Source organism: Papio anubis, chromosome 16, assembly GCF_008728515.1.
Source record: "Papio anubis isolate 15944 chromosome 16, Panubis1.0, whole genome shotgun sequence".
Classification (NCBI taxonomy): domain Eukaryota; kingdom Metazoa; phylum Chordata; class Mammalia; order Primates; family Cercopithecidae; genus Papio; species Papio anubis.
Window position 1 is genome coordinate 26802721 of NC_044991.1, and position 24848 is coordinate 26827568.

The 24848-nt window shown below is 47.0% G+C and overlaps 1 protein-coding gene and 1 long non-coding RNA gene across 3 annotated transcripts in view; one reads left to right on the plus strand and one right to left on the minus strand.

Moving 5' to 3' along the window:
* GGT5 (gamma-glutamyltransferase 5) overlaps nt 1-24848 on the plus strand; it is a 47566-nt gene that overhangs the window by 15091 nt on the left and 7627 nt on the right. The gene's annotated exons all lie outside the window — the stretch shown is intronic.
* On the minus strand, nt 1009-10962 carry LOC116270681. Its single transcript, XR_004178839.1, has 3 exons — nt 10192-10962; nt 5767-5917; nt 1009-1245 (listed from the first exon to the last, which is right to left on the minus strand). It is a non-coding gene; the product is annotated as an uncharacterized LOC116270681 (long non-coding RNA).

The following is a 24848-nucleotide window of genomic DNA, read 5'->3' on the forward strand; positions in this document are numbered from 1 at the left end:
TGGGATTACATGGGGTTTCACCATGTGGCCAGGCTGGTCTTGAAATCCTGACCTCAGGTGATCCACCTGCCTTGGCCTCCCAAAGTGCTGGGTGATTACAGGTGTGAGCCACAGTGGCAACTTTATTTTTCATAAAGAGTTACAACCTGCAGGGTGGCCATCCACCACTTTCAAAAGCATAGCCTCTGGCAGAGACCAGAAACAGGCACTTCTTTTTTTTTTTTTTTTTTTTTGAGATGGAGTCTCGCTCTGTTGCCCAGGTTGGAGTGCAGTGGCGCGATCTCAGCTCACTGCAAGCTCCGCCTCCCGGTTCACGCCATTCTTCTACCTCAGCCTCCCGAGTAGCTGGGACTACAGGCACCCGCCACCACGCACAGCTAATTTTTTTTGTATTTTTAGTGGAGATGGGGTTTCACCATGTTAGCCAGGATGGTCTCGATCTCCTGACCTTGTGATCAGGAGATAGGCACTTCTAAGGAGGAGAGGTTGGGGCAGGAGCTATATGCTGAAGGGGTTGGCTAAACATACATATTCAACAGGTTACAGGGAGAGCTATGAATATTCATGAAGGCAGTCCTGACACGTGTATTGAAAGAACATGCATGTGACATAGGACTCATGTTCACTGTAGGATGGAGATGGTGGAGACTTAATATTAAAATGTATTACAAGGCCAGGCACAGTGGCTCACACCTATAATCCTAGCACTTCATGGAGCCGAGGCAGGTGGATCACATGAGGTCAGGAGTTCGAGACCAGCCTGGCCAACATGGTGAAACCCCAACTCTACTAAAAATATAAAAATTAGCCGGGCACGGTGGCGGGTGCCTGTAATCCCATCTACTTGGGAGGCTGAGGCAGGAGAATTGCTTGAACTCAGGAGGCGGAGGTTGCAGTGAGCCAAGATGGTGCCACTGGACTCCAGCCTAGGCAACAGAGTGAGACTCCATCTCAATAAAAATAATAAAATAAAATAAAATAAAATAAAATAATTACAATTAGGCTCCATCTGTCGAAAGATCTTTTCAGGGCCTGAAGGCCTGCAAGTGAGCAGCCTCTGAAAACCAACCAGAGCAGTTCATGGTCAATGATCTCTTATCAGGCGAAAGTTACTGACATTGGTCTCTTGTCCAGTCAGAGCTGTAGTTATGGCTGGAAGAACAGGGGGTCAATAAGTCGGCATCCGTGAGCTGGATGAGCCGCCAAGTGCTTTAACGTTGCTTCAGGCCGGTGCTTGTTTAGCTGCTGGAGAAAAAGGAAAGTTTCGTTGCTGTTAGAACATAGCTTATTCTTTAAGTGCGGGGTGTATGAATTAACCCTTGCCTGGCTTGGCCTTGGGCCCTCTTTATAATTTGGTATCTTATTGCCACAGAATCTGTTCTGTCACTTTTTTTGAGACAGGGTCTGGCTCTGTCACCCAGGCTGGAATGCAGGGCGCGATCTTGGCTCACTGCAGCCTTCGCCTCCCTGGCTTAAGTCATCTTCTCACCTCAGCCTCTCAGGTGGCTGGGACTACAGGCACAAACCACCATGCATGCTGCCATACTCAGCTATTTTTTTTTTTTTTTTTTTTTTTTTTGAGACGGAGTCTCGCTCTGCCGCCCAGGCTGGAGTGCAGTGGCCGGATCTCAGCTCACTGCCAGCTCCGCCTCCCGGGTTCACGCCATTCTCCTGCCTCAGCCTCCCGAGTAGCTGGGACCACAGGCGCCGCCACCTCGCCCGACTAGTTTTTTGTATTTTTAGTAGAGACGGGGTTTCACCGTGTTAGCCAGGATGGTCTCGATCTTCTGACCTCGTGATCCGCCCGTCTCGGCCTCCCAAAGTGCTGGGATTACAGGCTTGAGCCACCGCGCCCGGCCTTTTTTTTTTTTTTTGAGACAGGGTCTCACTTTATCACCCAGGCTGGAGTGAAATGGTGCAGTCTCAGCCCACTGCAGCCTCGACCTCCTGGGCTCAAGCCATCCTCCCACCTCAGGCTTCCAAGTAGCTGGGAGTACAGGTGTGCATCGCCGCGCCCGGCTGGTTTTTTGCTTTTTTTGTAAAGATGGGGTTTCACCATGTTGCCCAGGCTGGTCTCAAACTCCTGGCTTCAAACAATCCTCCTGCTTCGGCCTCCTAAAATGCTGGGATTACAGGCGTGAGTCACTGCGCCTGGCCCTCATCCATGCTTTGAATGAAGTGATTCTTTGTTGTGAGGGCCGTCCCCACTCTGTAGGATGTTGAGCAGCATCCCGTGCCTCAGCCTGTGTGATGCGGTAGCACTCCCCACCACACACAGCCACTCATGACAACCAAAACTGTCTCAAGACAGTGCCGCATCCCCCTGGTTGAGAATGGCCGCTCTAAACCAACAGGCCTCTAACTTCCATAAACAGCTTTGCCAGCTGCAGGGCGGGTACATGGCGCTCTCTGGGGATCTCGCTAGAGGGATCTGGGACTCCTGCCCCTCACTGGTTCCTGGGAACATCGGCTGTTCCTACATCACCCCAAATGTGCCACAGAGGTTGTTTTAGTCTGCCTGGGCTGCTGTAACAAAAATACTGGAAAGTGGGTGGCTTACAGCATTTTACAGAAATTTATTGCTCACAGCGCTGGAGGCTGGGAAGTCCAAGATCAAGGTGCTGGCAGATTTGATGTCCTGTGAGGGCCCACGTCCTCATATATGGCGCCTTCTAACTGACATAGTGGAAGAAGCTAGCTAGCTCTCTGGGGTCTCTTTTATTTAATTACTTTAGAGACAGGGTCTCACTCTGTCACCAAGGCTGGAGTGCAATGGCGTGATCATAGAGCTCTCTCCTGTACCCAAGAGATCTTCCTGCCTCAGCCTCCTCAGTAGCTGGTTCTGTAGGTGCAGCCCACTATGCCCGGCTTCTGGGGTCTCTTTTATAGGGCGCTAATCCCATTCATGAGGGCTCTACCCTCATGACCTAACCACATCCCAAAGGCCCCACCTGCTGATACTATCACATTGGTGATTAGCTTTCAACATGTGAATTTTGGGGGCATAGTGGGCCCACCTGGATGGTCCAGGATAATCTCCCCATCTCAAAATTCTTAATTGAATCACATCTTCAAAGTCACTCTTGCCACATAAGGTCTAATCTTGGGTTGTAGGGATTGGGACATGGACATATTTGGAGGTCGTATGTGGGAGAGGGGCTGGATGGGGCTAATTCCTAATGTGGGCTTGACTGCGTGGCTGGAAGGGGTGGTCTGGCAGACTAGGAGGAAGGTCAGGGAGCAAAAGCTGGCTCACTTTGAGATGAGGGGCCAAGCCGGCCCACCCTCGGGCAGACCTGCCATCATCACTGACTCTCTTGGGCCGCTGCCAGAACTCAGGCGCTCTGTGTGGTAGCCTCCCCCTAGTTGGGCTCCCAGGCCATGGTCCCAATGGCTTCAGCTGAACTTCACGCCCTGCAGGGTGACAGAGCTTCTCCCCTTGCAGTTTAACCAAAGTCCCAGATCCAGCTCTCAATGGGGCCCCTCTGAGCAGTCTTCATGGGCAGGGGAGGGCTGAGGAGAAGTGGCTGGCTTAGGTCTGTGGGGCCACCTTGAGACCTGTTGGTAGCAACCACCTGTCCCAAACCCTGTGGGCCAAAAAGGAAAAGGGAACCAAAGGAGGAAGAGGCTGCTAGGCACAAACCCCAGGTGCCCCACAGTGGGAACCTGGCTCTGTGCTCCCAGACCACACCTACATCTGGGCCGGGGTGCTGGGAGGTTGCCTGGAGCTTGCTTGGGAAGGCCTGGCCAGCCTCTCCTATCAGTGCCTCCCAGCGGCACCCACAGAGCATGATAACTTTGTCCCTGCATGTCAGGGAGAGGAAAAGGGGCTCCTGTTCCCCACAGCAGGGGTGCAACCCTGGCTCCGTGGTGCCGGATTCTGACTTACCTGCAGAGTGAGTGTGCACTCCATGGACCCTTGGTCAACCTTGGGACTGCCACCTACCCAGAGAAGGCTCGTTCACCAAATCAAAATAAATAGGCCAGGTGCGGTGGCTCATGTCTACAATCCCAGCACTTTGGGAGGCCCAGGCAGGTGGATTATTTGAGGTTAGGAGTTCAAGACCAGCCTGGCTAACATGGTGAAACCCTGTCTCTACTAAAAATACAAAATAATTAGCCAGGTGTGGTGGCCGGCACCTGTGATCACAGCTGATTGGGAGGCTGAGACAGGAGAATTGCTTGAACCTGGGAAGCAGAGGTTGCAGTGAGCTGAGATCGTGCCACCGTACTCAAGCCTGGGTAACAGAGCGAGACTCCATCTCAAAAACAAACAGACCAGGCATGGTGGCTCACACCTGTAATCCCAGCACTTTGGGAGGCCAAGGTAGGCACGGAGTCAGGAGTTCAAGACCAGCCTGGCAAGCATGGTGAAACCCCGTCTCTACTAAAAAAAAAAAAATTAGCTGGGCATGGTGGTGTGTGCCTGTAGTCCCAGGTACTTGGGAGGTTGAGGCAGGAGAATTGCTTGAACCCAGGAGGTGGAGCTTGCAGTGAGCTGAGATGGCACCACTGCACTCCAGCCTGGGCAACAGAGCGAGACTCCATCTGAAAAACAAGCAAACAAACAAAAGAACAAACAAACAAAAATAAATAAATAAATAAAGTATATTATTTAAGAAGTTAGTAAAGGAGGCCAGGCGTGGTGGTTCACACTTGTAATCCCAACACTTTGGGAGTCTGAGGGAGGCCGATCATTTGAGGTCAGAAGTTCGAAATCAGTCTGCCCAACATGGTGAAACCCCATCTCTATTAAAAATACAAACATTAACCAGGCAGGTGGCACGCACCTGTAATCCCACTTATTCAAGAGGCTGAGGCAGGAGAATCACCTGAACCTGGCAGGCAGAGGTTTCTGCAAGCCGAGATCGTGCCACTTCATTCCAACCTGGGCGACAGAGCGAGACTCCATCACACAAAAAAAAAAAGAGAGAGAGAGAAAAGAAAAAAAAAGTCAGTAAAGGAAAAATAAAGCGAAAGAACTTAGGAACAACTGAAGCAGAAACTGATAAATCTGAAATCAGAATAATAGGCCTTTGAAAAAATATATAATAGGCTATTAGCTAGTGAATTGATACAAATGAATACATAAAATAAGAAATGAGAATGAAGAAATAACCACATCTTTAGGGGAAGTTAAAAGATTACTCATCTTTCTTTTAATAAATTGGAAAACTTGGACATAATAAAAGCCTTTCTAGGATGATATAAATGGAGTTGAGTTGCAATACGTAGGACATACTTAGGCTAAAAACAAATTGTCATTTATCTGACATTCAGATTTAATTGGGCATCCTATATTTTTATTTGTTTGTTTGTTTGTTTATTTATTTATTTATTTTTTTCTGAGACGGAGTCTCACTCTATCACCCAGGTTGGAGTGCAGTGGTGCAATCTTGGCTCACTGCAACCTCTACCTCCCAGGTTCAAGGGATTCTTGTGCCTCAGCCTCCCAAGTAGCTGGAATTACAAACACCTGCCACCACATCTGGCTAAATTTTGTATTTTTAGTAGAGACAGGGTTTTACCATGTTGGCTAGGCTAGTCTGGAACTCCTAACCTCAAATGATCCGCTGGTCTCAGCTTCCCAAAGTGCTGGGATTACAAGCGTGAGCCACTGTCCCCAGCCAGCATCTATATTTTTATATTCTAACTTTGGCAACCTTAAATATAAGTAACAAATGAAACCAAAAATAATGAGCAAAGATCTAAACACATCAGCGATCACAAAAAGGAATTGAAAACATTGCCAGAACACTGTCCTACCTTAAAAACCCTTCTGGAAAGTTCCACAGGTTAAGTGTGTCCTGTCATTAGCACCTGAGATCTCTTCTGCTAATTATGCTCCCACACCGTAGAATAAGGAGGAAAATTTCCGCATCTGCTTTACAAAGCCAGCGTAGCATTGACCCCAAACCTGGCAAAAAAAACCACAGACTAATTGTGTTTATGATGCAAAGCAAAATCCTAACAAAATTGGAGAATATATAATTAAAAAAGAGAACCAGTAGTGTATTAAAAAGAACAACGTGACCTACCTACCAGCCTCTGCCTCAGCTTCTTGAGTAGTGAAGCTACAGGCACACATCACCATGCCCAGCTAATATTTTGTAGAGATGGGGTTTCATCATGTTGCCCAGGCTGATCTTAAATCCTGAGCTCAAACAATCCTCCCACCTTGGCCTCTCAGCACTAATATTGCAAGGAAGGTCTTCTCGGTATGTCCCTGAACGTGACTCTTAGCTCTTATCTTTCACCAGAGGAGAAAAACATCACTCCATCGAGACTGAAGATGCATTTGACAACATTTAACACCCATTTTTATTTATTTATTTGTTTATTTGTTTATTTATTTATTTAAAGACAAGGTCTCGCTCTGTTGCCCAGGCTGGAGTAGAGTGGTGCAATGACAGCTCACTGCAGCCTTGATCTCCTAGGCTCAAGAGATCCTCCTGCCTCAGCTTTTTTTGTTTGTTTGTTTTGTTTTGTTTTTGAGATTGAGTTCTGCTCTTGTTGCCCAGGCTGGAGTGCAGTGGTGTGATCTCGGCTCACTGCAACCTCCGCCTCCCGGGTTCAAGCGATTCTCCTACCTCGGCCACCCAAGTAGCTGGGACTACAGGCATGCGCCACCAAGCCCAGCTAATTTTGTATTTTTAGTAGAGACAGGGTTTCACCATGTTGGTCAGGCTGGTCTCAAACTCCTGACCTCAGGCGATCCGCCCACCCTGACCTCCCAAAGTGCTGAGATTACAGGCATAAGCCACCACACCCAGCCTCTGCCTCAGCTTCTTGAGTAGCTGAAACTACAGGCACACATCACCACGCCCAGCTGGTATTTTGTAGAGATGGGGTTTCACCATGTTGCCCAGGCTGATCTTAAATCCTGAGCTCAAACGATCTTCCCACCTTGGCCTCTCAAAGCGTTTAGGATTATAGGTGTGAGCCACCACGTCCAGCATTAACACACATTGGTTATTTATTTATTTATTTATTTTTGAGATCGAGTTTCACTCTTGTCCCCTAAGCTGGAGTGCAATGGTGTGATCTTGGCTCCCTGCAGCTTCCGCCTCCCAGGTTTAAGTAACTCTCCTGCCTCAGCCTCCCAAGTAGCTGGGATTACAGGTGCCTGCCACCACGCCCAGCTAATTATTATATTTTTAGTAGAGACGGAGTTTCACCATGTTGGCCAGGCTGGTCTCAAACTTCTGACATCAGGTGATCCATCTGCCTTGGCCTCCCAAAGTGCTGGGATTACAGGCGTGAGACACTGCACCCAGCCATTAACACACATTCTTGATAAAAACAAACAGATTAAAAAAAAACAACACTGAATAAAATGGGAATGGATAGATACTCCTTTGTAAGGACAAAAGTGACTTTATCTTAAATGCTAATTCACCATGTAACTCATGTAACTTCTTTTTTTTTTTTTTTTTTGAGACGGAGTCTCGCTCTGCCGCCCAGGCTGGAGTGCAGTGGCCGGATCTCAGCTCACTGCAAGCTCCGCCTCCCAGGTTCACGCCATTCTCCTGCCTCAGCCTCCCGAGTAGTTGGGACTACCGCGCCTGGTTAGTTTTTTGTATTTTTTGGTAGAGACGGGGTTTCACCGTGTTAGCCAGGATGGTCTCGATCTCCTGACCTCGTGCTCTGCCCGTCTCGGCCTCCCAAAGTGCTGGGATTACAGGCTTGAGCCACCGCACCTGGCCTCACCATGTAACTTCTAACTAACCCTGAGTCTGGGAATGCCTCCAAAATGTCTAGTTGATGTATTACTCATTATGCAGAAACACCTATTCACTGTACGTTTCCTCCAAAATCACCCTTGATGCTGTTGCAGAAATCACAGGATATGACACCTGTGGCCATTTACACATTCCTTCCAGGGTACATATATTTTCCCCAAGATATAAGTCCTGGGTCTGGGGGTTTGCAGTGTGAACGATTATATGTCTTGTGGCTGCCCAAGACCACGCTTCTGTCTATAAATTTCCTCTAATTAATTGTGCCGCACCAACAAACTTGATTTGTCGGCCTCTTTCTTCGGTTTCTTGGCTCCTTCAGCATGTCGGGGTCTCCTGGCACATACGATCCTTTAACAGAACTTCCCTTGACCCGAATATATATCTTAATACAACAGAAACAGCATCTGTTGGGCTGGGTGCTATTCTATTGCTTTATATGCGTTAATTTATATAATTCTCTCCAGAAGGGGAGCTGTGATTACACCAGTTTTATAGATGGGGAGACTAAAGTCCCAATGTTCCAAATGTAAAAATTAGCTGGACATGGTGGCGGGCGCCTATAATCCCAGCTGCTTGGGAGGCTGAGGTGGGAGAATCACTTGAACCTGGGAGGTGGAGGTTGCAGTGAGCCGAGTTTGCACCACTCCACTCCAGAGCGAGATTCTGTCTCAAAACAAACAAACAAACCAAAATGAAACCATATAAATATTACAAGAACACATGAGCAAATTTTATTTATGTTCTTAGAGCGGGACAGACCCTTCTAGGCATGTCATAAAACCAAAAAGCCATAAAAGAAAAAAAGCTAATAAATATGAACATGTAAAAATTAAAAATTTAAATTTAGTTTAATTTTTATTTTTATTTAAATATTAAAAAAAATTTTTTTTGAGATGGAGTCCCACTCTGTTGCTCAGGCTGGAGTGCAGTGGCACAATCTCAGTTCACTGGAATCTCCACTTCCCAGGTTCAAGCGATTGTCCTGCCTCAGCCTCCCGAGTAGTTGGGATTACAGGCGTCCACTGCCACATCCGGCTAAGTTTTATATTTTTAGTAGAGATGGGGTTTCACCATGTTGGTCAGGCTGGTCTCGAACTCCTGACCTCAGGTGATCCACCCGCCTCAGCCCCACAAAGTGTTGGGTTACAGGCATGAGACACCGCACTCAGCCAAAAATTTTTGATTTAAAAATAATTTTAAAAATAGAGATGGGGTTTTGCCATGTTGCTCAGGCTGGTCTCAAACTCCTGGATTGAAGCAATCCGCCCACCTAAACCTTTCAAAGTGCTGGGATCTCAAGTGTGAGCCACTGTGTCCAGCCTTCACTGGTCTTTTAAGATTTTTTTTTTTTTACATCAAGCTGAACACAATGGTTCCCACCTGTGATCCTAGCATTTTGGGCGCCTCAGGTGGGTGGATCACTCGAGCCTAGGAGTTTGAGACCAGCCTAAGCAACATAGTAATATCTCATCTCTATTGTCAACCACTACAACAACAAAAGACCAGTGAAAAACCTGGAGAAAAACAGTTTCAATACATGATGTGGGGCTGGTTTTTGAAATATTTAAATACTTAAATATTTAATATTAGAGATCAAGTATCCAGTAGAAACATGAACAGGGATGTGACTCATTGTTCGCAGAAAGAAAACTACAAATGGCTGTTTCAACAGACAAAAAGTTCTCAAGCCTACTCATAAATAAACATTGCCAATTCAAACAACAGTGAGATCCCACAGGGCCAGAGGAAGTGACTCCAGGCTCAGAACTTCCTCAGTGAATTCTTTGAAACCCTGATGAAAGAAAAAAATACCAGTCTTACACAAACTTCCAGAGAATATAAAAGAGGAAAGGTTGCTCAACGTCTTTGAAGAAGCAAGCATAACCTTGAAAGCAAAGCCTGGCCAAAAAAATGTCAAGAACGAAAAGTCTAGGACTATTTGATTCATGATAGAGATGCATAACTCTTAAAACATGAACAAACCAAATCCAGGGTCACAGAAAGCAAAAAAAAAAAAAAAAAAAAAAAAAGCGTCATCACTAATTTAGACTAATTTAGGTTTGTTCCGGGAATGCAAGATTGGCTGAACATTAGAAAATGAAGGCTCATACCTGTAATTCCAGCGCTTTAGGAGGCTGAAGCCTGTAGATCACTTGAGCCCAGAAGTTTGAGACCAGCCAGGCCAACATGGTAAAACCCTGTCTCTACCAGAAAATGCAAAAATTAGCTGGGCATGGTGGCATTTGCCTGTAGTCTCAGCTACTCGGGAGGCTGAGGTGCGGGGATCACTTGAGCCTGGGAGGTGGAGGCTACAGTGAGCCATGATCACACCACTGCCCCCCAGCCTGGATGACAGGGCCTGACCCTGTCATAAAACACAGAAAAGAAAAAAGAAAATCAAGCAACACAATTCACCACACTCACAGAATAAAGAAGAAAAGTTACTCACCATCTCAGTAGATGCAGAAAAGCATTTGATAAAATTCGCCAACATTCAGTTACAATAAAAACTCTCGGCAACTAGGAATGAAAGGAAACTTCCTTAATCTGATAAATTGTGGCTACAAAAACCTACAGTATATGTCATGCTTAAAGGCACAACATAAAAAGCCTCCCTTTTGAGATTGAAACCAAGCTAAGAATTATTTCATTATTTCCTTTCAGTAGTATAAGGGAAGTCTTAGCCAATGTAATAAGGTGAGAAAAACAAAAGCCATGAAGATTGGAAAGGAGGACATGAAACTGTCATTGACAGCACTGGAGCATTGTCGCCATCTTGGACAAGCACCGTCATTTTAAAGTTCACCTTGATCAAAAAATGCCTAAATCCAAAGGGCATCAGCCTAATGGCTAAGGTCAGCATGACCATAAACCACAAATAACATCTCCGACCAGAAACATTCTAAACCACTCCCTGACCAGAGACATGCCAGCCCCGAGATAACCTCCCCTGGGACCAGAGACATTCCAACCCCACCATAAACTTCTCCCCCACACAGAAACATTCCAAGCTTGTGATAAGCCCTCTCACCCTAAAAAACCAATAAATACTCTTAGTATTAAAGACCAAGTATCCAGTAGAAATATGCACAGGGATGTGACTCACCGTTCACAGAAAGAAAACTACAAATGGCTGTTTGTAAGAGAGAGTGCCCCTGACTGAAATCAGCCAGAAGCCCCTCTCAGGTTTATTCCCCAGAATAAACAAACCTATCTTTGACTGTTGAGCCACTTTTCATGTTTCCTTCCTCTTTCTTTAACTCTTAGAGTCATTACTTGTAGATACTCGAGAAACTGTTAGACACAGGTGAATTGAGCAAGGTCATAGTAATACAGAAGTTATTAAAAATAATTTTTAGGCAAATAATAAAGGTAAAGGTTCTCAGTAAAAATTTTCTTGTAATAAAAAACAATCCCAAAACCATCTCTTTTCTAACAAAAAAGGCACCTTGAAGGGGTGGGGGCAGCAAGCTTTAATATGCAAATGTTGGCCTTTAAAAACTGGGTTCACCCAGTATGGCAATTCCCACTGTCATGTCCTTGTCACCAGGTGTACCAAGTGTCGTGGCCACCTCCAGATAACACCATGTGTTCAAAACATGGCAACTTGCATTTGCATATTAAAGGGCTAAAGTAAAAGGGCCAGGTTTTTCGCTGGCTAGGTAAATAACACACCTGGTCAAACCAATCCCCTGGGCCTTATGCAAACCAAACACCGCCTCCTCCAGCATCCCAATAAAAGCAACCACGTTTTTGACTCACATTGAGTTTCTCTTTATTCAAATCCCCCCATTCTGTCTCTTTACAGGGAAGCTGCTTTCTTCTTCCTTCTTTTTATCTTGCCTATTAAACCTTTTGCTCCTTAAAACCACTCCACCAGCCTGACCAACATAGTGAGACTCTGTCTCCACTAAAAATACACATATTAGCCAGGTGCGGCAGCACATCCCTGTAATCTCAGCTACTCAGGAGGCTGAGGCATGAGAATTGCTTGAAACTGGGAGGCGGAGGTTGCAGTGAGCCAAGACCGTGCCGTTGCACTCCAGCCTGGGCAACAAGAGTGAAACTCCATTTCAAAAAAATAAAAAACTAAAAACAAATAACCACTCCACATGTGTCAGTGTCATTAATCTTATCAGTGCAAAACCAAAACCCTGGTGTTTCTCCAGTCGTCAAAGTCGCATCAATTGGAATCAAGGAATATATGCAAAAATCAATGGTATTTCTACGTACCAGCTACAAACAAACAAACCTTTTTTGAAGTAAAAATCGCTCATAGTAGTGTAAACCAAAAAGCATCTGAGACAGGTCTCAATCAATTTAGGAGTTTATTTTTCCAAGGTTAAGGACAATGCCCAGGAGGGGGAAAAAAATGGAATCACAGAAGCAGCCTATGGTCTGTGGCTTTCCCCAAAGGTGACTTTGAGGGCTTCAAAATTTAAAAAAGAAGAGTGAGGTGAGAAGATTGCTTGAGCCCAGGAGTTCAAGACCAGCCTAGGCAACATCGTGAAACCACATCTCTACAAAAAAATACAAAAGTTGGCCAGGTGTGGTGGTGCATGCCTGCAGTCCCTGCTACTCAGGAGGCTGAAACACAAGGATCGACTGAGCCCAGGAGGTCCAGGCTGCTGTGAGCCGTGATTGCCCCACTGTACTGCACCCTGGGTAACGGAGCGAAACCCAGTCTCTCTCCCTCTCTCTCTCTCTGAGCAAAGGAACAGGTAGGGGAAGAGTCGATTATGTAATTCCTCTTGTGTAATTAGAAAGAGGTCCTAATCCAGACCCCAAAGAGGGTTCTTGGATCCCCCACAAGAAAGAATTCAGGACAAGTCTGTAGCAAGTTTATTTTTATTTTTATTTTTATTTTTATTTATTTATTTATTTATTTATTTATTTATTTTTTTGAGACTGAGTCTCGCTCTGTCGCCCAGGCTGGAGTGCAGTGGCCGGATCTCAGCTCACTGCAAGCTCCGCCTCCCGGGTTCACGCCATTCTCCTGCCTCAGCCTCCCGAGTAGCTGGGACTATAGGCGCCCGCCACCACGCCCGGCTAGTTTTTTGTATTTTTTTAGTAGAGACGGGGTTTCACTGTGTTAGCCAGGATGGTCTCGATCTCCTGACCTCGTGATCCGCCCGTCTCGGCCTCCCAAAGTGCTGGGATTACAGGCGTGAGCCACCGCGCCCGGCCTGTAGCAAGTTTATTAAGAAAGTAAAGGAATAAAAGAATGGCAGAGCAGCCAGAGGGCAGCTGGTTGCCCATTTTTATGGTTATTTTTTATTATATCTGAAACAAGGGATAGATTATTTATGTCTCCCCTTTTTAGACCACATAGGGTAACTTCCTGATGTTGCCATGGCATTTGTAAATGGTCATGGCACCAGTGGGAATGTAGTAGTGAGGATGACCAGAAGTCACTCTCGTTGCCATCTTGGTTTTAGTGGGTTTTAGCTGGCTTCTTTACTGCAACCTGTTTTATCAGCAAGGTCTTTATGACCTGTATCTTGTGCCAACCTCCTATCTCATCCTGTGACTAAGAATGCCTTGACCTCCTGGGAATGCAGTCCAGTAGGTCTCATCCTCATTTTACGCAGCCCCTATTCAAGATGGAGTTGCTCTGGTTCACACGTCTCTGACACTTGCCCTCAGTAAATCAGCACTTTACACAAGATAAGGTGAACATAGAGTAGAGACATTGAACACAAGATAAGATGAACATAGAATGGAAATATTGAACTTTTTTGTTTTTTTTGAGACAGAGTCTCACTCCTTCACCCAGGCTGGAGTGCCGTGGTGCTATCTTGGCTCACTGCATCCTCTGCCTCCTGAGTTCAAGTGATTCTTGTGCCTCAGCCTCCCGAGTAGCTGGGATTATAGGCACGCACCACCACACCCAGCTAATTTTTGTATTTTTAATAGAGATGGGGTTTCACCATATTGGCCAGGCTGGTCTCGAACCCCTGAACTCAGATATGCCCACCTCTGCCTCTCAAAGTGCTGGGATCACAGGCGTGTGCCACACACCTGGCCAGATTTGGGCGTCGTTGTTGTTGTTTTCAGACACTCTGTTACTCACTCTGTCACCCAGGCTGGAGTGCAGTGGCATGACCTCAGCTCACAGTAACCTCCACCTCCCGGGTTTAAGTAGCTCTCCTGCCTCAGCCTCCTAAGTAGCTGGGATTACAGGCATGAGCCACAGCCCTGGACCTGGAATCATTTTTTTTTTTTTTTTTTTTTGGACGGAGTTTTGCTCTTGTTGCCCAGGCTGGAGTGCAGTGGTGTGATCTCAGCTCACTGCGACCTCCACCTATCAGGTTCAAGTGATTCTCCTGCCTCAGCCTCCCAAGTAGCTGGGATTACAGGCGCCTACTACCACGCCTGGCTACTTTTTTTGTATTTTTAGTAGAGATGGGATTTCACCATGTTGGCCAAGCTGGTCTTGAACTCCTGACCTCAGGTAATCCACCCACCCACCCTGGCCTCTCAAAGTGCTGGGATTACAGGCATGAGCCACCGCACCCAGCTAAGCCTGGAACCTTTTATCTGTGGCTATCTGCTTAGAAACAAAGGGAAAGGCAGCTGCTTGCACGGCTCAGCATTCAACTTAATTTTTTTTTTTTTTGGTATAGTGAACTGGGGTCCTGAGTTTTTATTTTCCTTTCACAATAACATATAAAAAAAAATAAAAACCTAGATGTAAAACTAACAAAGATATGCAAAACTTCTGCACTGACCACTGCAAAGCATAATTGAGAGAAATTAAGGAAGACCTAAATAAACAGAGGGTATACTCCAATTCTCACCACATTCATATCCTGATTTGTAACCAGCAAAAGGGTCCACTGCTCACCTCTTGTAAAAAGAAGCCCAATAACAGGAGTGAGGTGTACAAAAAGAGAGAGTGAGATGTGATTATCCACGCTAGCAAGGGAGGAGTGAGTATAATTCTTTCCAAAAATTTACACTCTTCCGTTTGTGGAGAGAATGCAGGTGGTGTTTGTTTGTTTGTCTGTTTGTTTTTTGAGAGGGAGTCTCGCTCTGTCACCCACGCTGGAGTGCAGTGGTACAATCTTGGCTCACTGCAAGCTCCGCCTCCCAGGTTCACGCCATTCTCCTGCCTCAGCCTCCCAAATTGCTGGGACTACAGACGCCCGCCCCCACGCCCGGCTAATTTTTTGTATTTTTAGTAGAGATGGGGTTTTACGGCCGGGCGCGGTGGCGCAAGCCTGTAATCCCAGCACTTTGGGAGGCCGAGACGGGCGGATCACGAGGTCAGGAGATCGAGACCATCCTGGCTAACACGGTGAAACCCCGTCTCTACTAAAAAATACAAAAAACTAGCCGGGCGAGGTAGTGGCGCCTGTAGTCCCAGCTACTCGGGAGGCTGAGGCAGGAGAATGGCGTGAACCCGGGGGGCGGAGCTTGCAGTGAGCCGAGATCCCGCCACTGCACTCCAACCTGGGCTACAGAGGAGACTCCCTCTCCAAAAAAAAAAAAAAAAAAAAAAAGAGAGATGGGGTTTTACCATGTTAGCCAGGATGGTCTCGATCTCCTGACTTCACGATCCACCCACCTGAGCCTCGCAAAGTGTTGGGATTACAGGCGTGAGCCACCCCGCCCAGCCCCGAATGCATGGGTATTTTAAGAGAGGAGTTGGAATGCAGAAGGGGCAGAGGGGCTGGGAGGTGTCAGGTGGTGTGACTCGCTCCAATGGCTTGTCTTGAATTATTATTTCATCTGGTGAAAGGACTGGTGCCATCGTGGCTAGAGGTGTCTGGTCTGTATCAGGATCTGGCCTCTGAAGCTTCTAAGGAAATATATGACCAGATAAGTGAGTGTGGTGTGTGCTTAGCAAGCAGCTGGGTAAGTAAATGTGCATAAGGCATGGGGGCATAGAATGGGAAAAGAGGCCAGGCATGGTGGGTCACGCCTGTAATCCTAGCACTTTGGAAGGCCAAGTGTTGCAGGCCTGTTAAGAATAATGTGATCAACCAAGCAGCTGACCAATCGTTACCTCCTCCTCCCTGCTCTTTCTACCCAATAAAAGCGAAGGACTGTAGCAGTGCAGGGCTGCCTTTGCTCACTAGAAGCAAGGAGCCCCCTGACCCCTTCTTTAAAAAATCCTTTTGTCTTTGTTTTCATTTCTATGTTCGTCCCCCTTCGTTCATTCCTGTAGTAGCCGTCACACCAAGGCGGCTAGACCACTTGAGGACAGGAGTTCGAGACCAGTCTGGCCAACGTGGCGAAACCCCGCCTCTACAAAAAATTATTTGGGCATAGTGATGTGAGCCTGCAGTCCCAGCTACTCAAGAGGCTGAGGCAGGAGGATAGCTTGAGCCCGGGAGGCAGAGGTTGCAGTGAACAGAGATCATGCCACCGCACTCCAGCCTGGGTGACAAAGTGAGACTCTATCCGAAAAAAAAAAAGAAAAAAAGAACAGGAAAGGGAGAGGAGGTTCACATTCTGAACATTCCGCTGTAGAAACACTTCTGCACTTTGTTTCAAAGTTACACCTTCAGACTGGAAAAAAAGGAGGAAAGAAAGCAAAGTTGTTTTTTTGTTTTGTTTTGTTTTTTGAGACAGAGTTTCTTGCTCTGTCACCCAGGTTGGAGTGACACCGAGGTTGGCGCAATCTCAGATCACTGCAACCTCTGCCTCCCAGGTTCAAGCAATTCTCCTGCCTCAGACTCCCAAGTAACTGGGATTACAGGCACCTACCACCACATTAGGCTAATTTTGTATTTTTTGTAGAGATGGGGTTTCACCATGTTGGCCAGGCTGGTCTCAAACTCCTGACCTCAAGTAATCTGTCCATCTTGCCCTCCCAAAGTGCTGGGATCACAGGCATGAGCCACTGTGTCTAGTGGAAAACAAAGCTTTAAAATGCAGTTTGAAGCCATGCTGCTGGCTTACAGATTCAATGCAAATCAAGTCAAAATCCTAACAGTTCGTTTTTTTAAATCAGCAAGCTGATTGTAAATTTCATCTGAAAATGTCAAGGACCAGAACTAACCCAGGAAATCCTGAGGAAGAGGGGGTCCTAATGGTGAACTCATACTACCAGAGGTCAAGAACAAACTATGGTAATGAAGACAATTTGGTATTGGTACAAAGATAAACAAACTGGCCAGTGGAATGGGACAGAGGGTCACCTGACTTCTGACCGAGGGGACACACCAGTGCAGTGGGGAAGGAATGTGGCCTTGGGGTATGGAGCTGAGTCATTTGGCTATCCACAGGAAAAAAGTGTACCTTGAACCAACCTCACACCATGCACAAAAATCTATTCTATTTGGTTTGATGATCTAATTATAAAATATTAAGCAATTTGCCGGGTACAGTGGTTCATGCCTGTAATCCCAACTACTTGGGAGGCTGAGCTGGGTGGATCACTTGAGCCAAGGAGTTCGAAACCAGCCTGGGCAACATACTGAGACCCCATCTCCATAAATAAATAAATATGTCATAAATAAATAATCAAATAAAATATTAAGCAGTGTTTACAGAAAGAAAGAGAATATCTTTGTGACTTTAGAGTAGGCAAATGCTTTTTAAAATTTTTTTTTATTTTGTTGCATACCAAAAATTGTTCTTAAACAGGACACAAAAAGTACTAATTATAGAAGAAAAAATTAGTAAATCAGACTATATGAAAATTAAGAAATTCTGTTCAACAAAAGACATCACTGAAACAGTGAAAAGGCAACTCTCAGAATGGGTGAATATTTGCAGCTGACAACAAACTCTTATCCAAAAACTCGTACAAATCAATTAGAAAAATCCTGCCAATAGAAAATGGGCAAGAGACTTGAATAGATGTCTCACAAAAGAGGAGGTCTAGATGGCCAATGAGTATCTGAAAGCCTGCACAACTTCATTGGCTCAGCCTTGTAAGAAAAGCTCAAATCAATTCAACAACATGCTGTCATTACACGCCCATCAGAATGGCTAAAATGAAAGAGACCGGCCAGGCCTAGCAGCTCACACCTGTCATCCCAGCACTTTGGGAGGCAGAGGCGGACAGACCACCTGAGGCTAGGAGTTCCTGACCAGCTGGCCAACATGGCACAACCTCGTCTTTACTAAAAACACAAAAATTGGCCAGGCGTGATGGCACGCACCTGTAATCCTACCTACTCAGGAGGCTGAGGCAGGAGAATCATTTGAACCTGGGAGGCAGAGGTTGCAGTGAGCCGAGATCACGCCATTGCACTCCAGCCTGGGTGACAAGAGTGAAACTCTGTCTCAGAAAAAAAAAAAAAAGAAAAAATGAAAGAGACCGACAATAACAAATGTTGGAAAGAATCTGGCACAACAGAACTCTCACATGCTGCTGGTGCAAATATCAATTGTAAAACCACTTTGAAAAACTGGAATTGGGGCTGGGCATGGTGGCTTACACCTGTAATCCCAGCACTTTGGGAGGCCAAGACAGGAGGATCACCTGAGGTCAGGAGCTCGAGACCAGCCTGGCCAACATGGTGAAACCCCATCTCTACTAAAAATACAAAAACTAGCCAGGCGTAGTGGCGCATACCTGTAATCCCAGCTCCTCAGGAGGCTGAGGCAGAAGAATCACTTGAACCCGGGATGTGGAGGTTGCTGTGAGCTGAGATTGTGACATTGCACTCGAGCCTGCGCAATAAGAGCGAAACTCCATCTCAAAAAAAAAAAAAAGAAAGAAAGAAAGAAAGAAAAACTGGTATTTTCAGCCAGGCACGGTGGCTCACGCCTGTAATCCCAGCACTTTGGGAAGCCAAGGTGGGTGGATCACTTGAAGTCAGGAGTTTGAGACCAGCCTGACCAACATGGTGAAACCCTGACCCTACTAAAAATACAAAAATTAGCCAGGCATGGTGGCACATGCCTGTAATCCCAGCTACTCAGGAGGCTGAGGCAGGAGAATCGCTTGAACCTGGGAGGTGGAGGCTGCAGTGGGCAGAGATGGCACCATTGCACTTCAGCCTGGGCAAAAAAAATAATAATAATAATAAAATAAAATAAGAAAAAAGAAAAACTGGCATTTTCTTTTCCTTTTTTTTTTTTTTTTTAATAGACAGGGTCTCACTCTGTCACCCAGGCTGGAGTGCAGTGTTGGGATCACAGCTCACTGCAGCTTTGACATCCCAGGCTAAAGCAATCCTCCCGCCTCTGCCTCCTAGATTAGCTGGAACTGCAGGTGTGCACCAGCGTGCCTGGCTATTTTATTTATTTACAGACAGTCTGGCTCTGTCACCCAGGCTGGAGTACAGTGGCCCGATCTCAGCTCACTGAAACCTCCGGTGGGTTCAAGCGATTCTCCTGCCTCCGCCTCCCGAGTAGCTGGGACTACAGGCGTCGCCACCACACCCAGCTAATAGTTTTAGTAGAGTCGGGGCTTCACCATGTTGGTCATGCTTGTCTCAAACTCCTGACCTCAGGTGATCCACCCGCCTCAGCCTCCCAAAATGCTGGGATTACAGGCATGTGCCACCATGCCCAGCTAATTTTGTATTTTCAGTACAGACGGGATCTTACTTATGTTGGCCAGGCTGGTCTTAAACTCCTGGCCTCAAGTGATCCTCCTACCTCAGCCCCCCAAATAGCTGGGACTACGAGTGTGAGCCACTACAAGTGGTCCTATCTTGTTGCCATGGGTGACAAGGGTTTTCTGAAAAGCTGGGACCTTTTGTCACACATGTGGCCCAGGAGTCAGCATAGCTGAAGGCAGATCCAAGGAAAGGCAGAACAGTTGCAGGCTTGGCCTCTGCCTGTGGCCATGACTGGAAAGGGAGCTAAGAAAATGACTTGTGTTTCACTTCTGCCAAATCTTGCACAGGAATCTCTCGTGGCTCACCCTAACCAGAAACACGCAGGAAACGGAGTTCTGGGAAATGTCACATCACCCAGCAACATGCTGAAGGCTCTATCTATCTGGCAGAGCAAAAAATGTGAAGGCTCCGAATGCCAGTGACTGCGTGGGGACCCAGGCTCTCTTGTAGGTTGGTGGCGGCGTCAACTGGTACAACTCTAGATAGACAATGCTTGTGCCATTTAACCAGCTGATCTACTTCAGCAAATTTCTCCTCCAGGTTAACCTGAACTTATTTACACAGCACAACAGTGTTTAAAGAAGCAAAAGGCTGAGCACAGCTTCAATGTCCCCTAGCCAGGGGCTAGTTCCCTGCATTGTTCTGTTTAGATTTTTTTTCACCTTGCACACACAGTATTTATTTTCCACACTAATGAAAAAGGTAAGACCATATTTTTATACCTATGCCTCTGGTGTGTTGTTACAGGGACTGTCGACGTAAAGAAAGAAACTGGCCAGGCGCGGTGGCTCACGCCTGTAATCCCAGCACTTTGGGAGGCCAAGCCGGGTGGATCACCTGAGGTCAGGAGGAGTTCGAGACCAGCCTGATCAATATGATGAAACCCCGTCTCTACTAAAAATATAAAAATTAGCCAGGCGTGGTGTCACACTCCTGTAATCCCAGCTACCTGGGAGGCTGAGGCAGGAGAATCGCTTGAACCTGGGAGGCGGAGGTTGTGGTGAGCTGAGATCACGCCATTGCACTCCAGCCTGGGCAACAAGAGCGAAACTCCATCTCAAAAAAACAAAGAAAGAAACAGAGGCAAAATTAATATAGAGAGTTTATTTGGGCCAAGGTTGAGAACGGTTGCCCCAGACACACTTCCAAGTTGCCTTGGGGAGTGCTTCACTGGACCTTTGTTACAAGCAGATTTTTTTTTTCTTTTTTTTTTAAAGAGATGGCATATCGCTGTGTTGCCCAGGCTGGCCTCCAACTTCTGAAATCAAGTGATCCTCCCAACTCAGCCTCCCAAAGTGATGGGATTACAGGCATGAACCACTGTGCCTGGCCCAAAAGCAGTTTTTGTTTATTTATTTATTGAGACAGAGTCTCGCTCTGTCACCCAGGCTGGAGTGCAGTGGTGCAATCTTGGCTCACTGCAACCTCCGCCTCCTGGGTTCAAGCGAGTCTCCTGCCTCAGCCTCCCAAATAGCTGGGAGCCAGTTCAGAAGGTCAGCCTTCTGAATGCCTGGCCAAAAGCAGTTTTTTAAAAGACAGGATAAGGAAGTCAGGCATCGTTGCGCACACCTGTAATCCCAGAATTTTGGGAAGCTGAGGCGGGCAGATCACCTGAGGTCAAGAGTTCGAGACCAGCCTGACCAATATGGAGAAACCCCAGGAGAATCGTTTGAACCTGGGAGGCGGAAGTTGTGGTGAGCTGAGATCGTGCCATTGCACTCCAGCCTGGGCAACAAGAGTGAGACTCTGTCTCAAACACACAAAAAACTCCACCAAAACAGAAATTAGCCGGGAGTGGTGGCATGCACCTGTGGCCCCAGCTACTCACGGGGGCTGAGGCAGAAGAATTCCTTGAACCCGGGAGGTGGAGGCTGCAGTGAGCCAAGATCGTGCCACTGCACTCCAACCTGAGCGACAGAGCAAGACTCCATCTCAAAAAAAAAAAAAAAAAAAAAGAATAAGGAGTGGGCTGATACAAAGTTGTTTAGCAGGAATTGTCACTGGTTTAGTAACTGCAATGGGTTCACCTTGCCAGTTGCCTAGACAGAGTCTATTTATCAAGACAGGGGAATTGCAGTGGACAAAGAGTAATTCATGCAGAGTCGAGCGGAGTTTTACTATCACTCAGATCAGTCTCCCCAAGAATTCGGGGACCACAGTTTTTTGTTTTTTGCCTTTTGTTTTTTTGAGACGCTCCCTGCAACCTCCACCTCCTGGGTTCAAGTGATTCTTGTGCCTCAGCCTCCCAAGCAGCTGGGCCTACGGGCATGCACCACCACACCCGGCTAAGTTTTGCCCTTTTAGCAGAGACGGGATTTCCCTGTGTTGGCCAGGCTGGTCTTGAACTCCTGACCTCAAGTGATCCACCTGCCTCAGTCTCCCAAAGTGTTAGTATTACTGGCCTGAGCCACTGCGCCCGACCAAGGGGATCAGAGTTTTTAAAGATAATTTGGAATTTGGTGGGTAGCGGCTTGGGAAGTGGGGAGTCCTGATTGGTCAGGTTGGAGGTGGAATCACAGGGGGTTGAAGTTAGTTTTTCTTTTTCTTTCTTTTTTTTTTTTTTTTTTTTGAGACAGAGTTTCGCTTTTGTGCAAGCTGGAGTGCAATGGTGCAATCTCGGCTTGCCGCAACCTCTGCCTCCCGGGTTCAAGTGATTCTACTGCCTCAGCCTCCTGAGTAGCTGGGATTACAGGCATGCGCCACCATGCCCGGCTAATTTTTGTGTTTTTAGTAGAGACGAGGTTTCTCCATGTTGGTCAGGCTGGTCTCGAACTCCCAACCTCAGGTGATCTGCCTGCCTCGGTCTCCCAAAGTGCTGGGATTACAGGCGTGAGCCGCCATGCCCAGCCCGCAGTGAGGTTTTTTTTTGTTTGTTTTTTGTTTTTTTTGTTTTTTTTTGCTGTCTTCTGTTCCTGGCTGCGATGGCAGAACTGGTTGAGCAACATTACCGGTCTGGGTAGTGTCAGCTGATCCATGGAGTGCAGGGTCTGCCAAATATCTCAAGCCCTAATTTTAAGTTTTACAATAGTGATGTTATCCCCAGGAGCAATTTGGGGAGGTTCAGACTCTTGGAGCCAGAGGTGGAATGACCCCTAAACTGTAATTTTTAATCTTGTAGCTAACTTGTTAGTCCTGCAAAGGCGGACAGGTCCCCAGGCAAGAAGGGGGTCTTTTCGGGAAAGGGCTGTTAACACTTTTATTTCAGAGTCAAACCATGAACTGAGTTCCTTCCCAAAGTTAGTTCAGCCTACACCCAGGAATGAAGTAGGACAGCTTAAAAGTTAGAAGCAAGATGGAGTTGGTCACCTCTGATTTCTTTCACTGTCATAATTTCCTCAGTTATACTTTTGCAAAGTCAGTTTCAATAACATGGGTTAGTGATGGGCTATACTTTTTTTTTTTTTTTTTTTTTTTTAGAGATATGCTCTTGCTCTGTTGCCTGGGCTGGAGTGCAGTGGTGCCATCACAGCTCACTGCAATCTCAACCTCCAGGGCTCAAATGATCCTCTTGTCTTAGTCTCCCGAGTAGCTGGTACTACAGGTGCATGCTGCCATGGCTAAGTGTGTGTGTGTGTGCGCGCACGCGTGTGTGTGTGTGTTTGTAGGCAGGCTCCACTATGTTGCCCATACTGGTCTTGAACTCCTGGCCTCAAGCGATCCTCCTGCCTTGGCCTCCCAAAGTGCTAGGATTACAGATGTGAGCCACTGCTCCTTGCCTGGCTGGTTACTGTTGAACTATAGAGTATGAGTTATTGCTGGGGCTCAGAAACTGATACCTCAAAATATGGCACTGAACTGAAGAAGACGCCACAAGGTCTCTGGCCTCTCCCCGCCTCGGTCTCAATCTGTCATCCAGAGCTCAGGATGAAGTTGTTCTCTGAAGTTCCTTATCTGCCTGAAGTCTGGACCTGCCAAGGAAGAAAATGATGAGCTCTGGCCCCTCCTGTGAGTCTTCCTTAACTGAACTCCTGTCACAGGAAGAAAGACTGAAAACTGTCAACACACCTGGACGGACTTGTCACAATCTATTGCTTACTCTTCAGGCCCAACACACTTTGTCCCAGGGCACTATATGTTTTTTTGTTTGGTTTATTTTGTTTTATTTTTTGAGACGGAGTTTCGCTCTGTCGCCAGGCTGGAGTGTAGTGGTGCGATCTTGGCTCACTGCAATCTCCGCCTCCCAGGTTCAAGTGATTCTCCTGCCTCAGCCTCCTGAGCAGCTGGGATTACAGGCGTACATCACTACGCCCGGCTAATTTTTGTATTTTCAGTAGAGATGTGGTTTCACCATATTGGCCAGGATGGTCTCGATCTCTTGATCTCATAATCTCCCTGCCTCAGCCTACCGAAGTGCTGGGATTACAGGCATGAGCCACCTGGCCTGGCCCATTGTATGTTCTTTAAACCCATTAAATCCTCCCCACCCAGGCCAGGGGCAGTGGCTCATGTCTGTAATCCCAGCATTTTGGGAGGCCAAGGCACATGGATCATCTGAGGTCAAGAGTTCAAAATCAACCTGGCCAACATGGTGAAACCCCATCTCTACGAAAAATACAAAAATTAGCTGGGCGTGGTGGTGAGTGCCTGTGGTCCCAGCTACTCGGGAGGCTGAGGCAGGAAAATCGCTTGAACCCGGGAGGTGAACGTTGCAGCAAGCCAAGACTGCACCACTGCACTCTAGCCTGGGTGACAGAGGGAGACTCTGTCTCAAAAAAAGAAAAAAAAAAAATCCTCCCCAGCCCAAATCATGTACTGTCCTCCTGAAATCATCCTCACTCCCATCTCCTGCCAGCCCGGGGTGATCAAGTGCCCGCTGTGGACCATCAGGAGACCCCTCCCCTCAGGGTCCAGTGCTGCCGAGGAGGAGGGAGTGGCCAGTGTAGTGCGTTGTAGGAGTGGGAGGTCAGGGGGGCTTCCTGCAGGAGTCTGGCTGCAGCTGAGTATCAAAGGAGAGATTCCCATCTCCCTTTCCCATAAGAAGCGGGGTATATAAGCATCTTTATCCCATTGGGATATTCGGCAATGACTCTATGATTCTCCCCAATGCATGCTAATAAATTTGCATGCCTTGTTTTCCAATTAATCTGCCTTTTGTGAGTTGATTTTTCCTTGAACCTTCAGAGGGTGAAGGGGAAGTTTTCCTGTGGCCCCTACATTATGGTGTCCAGCACATGGCATTTTACGGCTACTTGACATCGGTTAGTCCAGAACCCACCTAGCAAGTGGCATCAAGGTGGGAGTGAGGCACGACTGCTGTGACACCCCGTCACATTTCAATGCCTCTCTGGGCCTGTAATTAAAGGGGGCGCTCATTCCTCAGGTAAAAAGTTTATTTTTGGCTGGGTGCAGTGGATCGTGCCTGTAATCCCAGCATTTTGGGAGGCCGAGGCAGGAGGATTGCTTGACCCCAGGAGTTCAAGACCAGCCTGGGCGTGCCTGTGGTCCCAGCTACTTGTGAGGCTGAGGCAGGAGGATCACCTGAGCCTGGGAGGTTGAGGCGGCCATGAGCTATGATCGCACCACTGCACTCCAGCCTGGGTGACAGAGTGAGATGTCATACAGACTAACTGATGTCAAG